The sequence below is a fragment of the Suricata suricatta genome, chromosome 7, assembly GCF_006229205.1.
Source record: "Suricata suricatta isolate VVHF042 chromosome 7, meerkat_22Aug2017_6uvM2_HiC, whole genome shotgun sequence".
NCBI classification, from domain to species: domain Eukaryota; kingdom Metazoa; phylum Chordata; class Mammalia; order Carnivora; family Herpestidae; genus Suricata; species Suricata suricatta.
Window position 1 is genome coordinate 2,488,556 of NC_043706.1, and position 2,108 is coordinate 2,490,663.

The following is a 2,108-nucleotide window of genomic DNA, read 5'->3' on the forward strand; positions in this document are numbered from 1 at the left end:
TGACTCTTAAGAGAACTTTAAAATTCATTCTTTTATGCAAGCGAGTGTTCCAACTCTAGGTTCATGGATGCATTGCATCCTCCAGAGATGCTGAAGGAGTGCTGCTACACCATCTGCATCATATTAATATTGTAAAATGTTTCACAGGATTTTCTTATTTTACCCCCATTTGGGAGCACTATTCCATTTCTAATTGCAAAGGACAGTTACACACACCATAAAAGCATAGCAAAATAAGAATAGAAACCAGTAAAGTGCTGTGATAATTATTACTATTGTCGCATTCTCTAGCAATTGTTTATTCTTACAGTTTGATCATGGCTCTATTACAATGTCTATACTGTGACTAAATCACAGCTTTTTGCTATAAGTAGAAGAGCAACTGTGAGAATAACAGACTTTAGCTACGACAAAACTAGTTAGCGTCCATCCTGACAAAGAGATTCAGATATCCGGCTGTGGTGTAATGTCACCATTGTGTAACTGTTTTACTTTTGAAAAAGAATTCTTTGTTTTGCAAAAAATTTTTTGAAATGAATTTTATTTTAGTTTTTGATGAAGATCTTATTTTAATTCCATTAGAATTAATCTACAGTGTTATATTACTTTCCAGTGTAGAACATAGTGAGTCAACATTTCCATCATCACAAGTGCTCTCTGTAGTTGCCATCACCATTTTAACCCATCGCCCCATTTCCTCCTTTGTGGTACCAGTGTGCCTACAGAAGGGAAGGGAGATTCTCAGTTTATGTGTCCCTACCTTGGTCTGGCTTTATGACTGTCATTTGTTAGCATAGTAGCAGTGTGTATAGTGTAGGGTAACTGCCCTCTGAGCAGACTTTATACACCCTGCTAAACTCAACACTGGGCCAGTCATCAGAGTGCCGTCACCCCTGTAAGACACCCCTGTATCTCCTAGTCTGCACATTTCACCGCTACTGTTTGCCAGAGTCCTGTTGTGACCAGGCTCACTGAGGAGGCAGAACAGGTCAAAGATCCCTGGCAACTCCTCCCTTTGCAGGTGACTTCATTTTGGATGCTTGTTTTGTGACATACATGAGAGCTTCCATTCACCATTGTGGTGTTGTGGCATGTTTGAGACCTAATGACACAGACTCTGGAGACCACTGTGTTTGGACACATGGTTTGTAGGGGAAAGGGGGCTGGGTGTAAATGCAGCAAGGAGAGGGTGAATGACTGGAGATCAGAGGAGTCAGGGGAAGGGCTCCCTGAGATGTCCATAGGAACAGGACACTGCTTTGGGGGAGGAGACCATTACTTTTCTCTCCAGGATTCTTCCAGTTGTTTTGGAATTAAATTGACAGGAGACAGAGTAACAGGAGAAAACACCTAAAGTTTTATTACCTGCACATGGAAGCCCAAGAAGGAAATTGAGACCCAAAGAAATGACCAAAGCAGGCTGTTTTTATACCTTTTATAGGGAGACAATGGAGATCCATTACCAGGGTATTTCAAGGAATAAGACAGGGATGAGGAAACCCCAGATTCCTACTGCTTTTCCATCACCTTAACTCCTTCTCTTGTTTTCCTTTCTTTAAGTTTACTTATTCGTTTCTGAGAGGGAAAGAGAGTGTGGGTTTGTGTGTGAGCCAGGCAGCGGCAGAGAGAGACAGGGTTAGAAAGAATACCAAGCAGGCTCTGCACTGTCATCACATAGCCCAGTGCAGGTCTTGAACTCACAAACTGTGAGATCATGACCTGAGCTGAAACCAAGAGTTGGGTGGTCAACCAAGGAAGCCACCCTGGTGCCCCCCTTAAGCCCTATTTTTTGTACTTCATTTATATTGCTATGATATACACATAATTATTTTTTATAGCTCTATTTCATTCTTTTGGACTGCAATGTAAAATTTCTTGCATGAATACATCACCATGTATCTATCCATTCTCATTATTATAGACATCTGTCCAACATGAACATCTGGGTAATATGGGTAATATATATATCTATATCTATATCTATATCTATATCTATATCTATATCTATATCTATATCTATATCTATCTATCTATCTATATATATATATATATATATATATATATCTAAACAATAATATTCTTCCAGTCCATGAACATGGATATCTTTT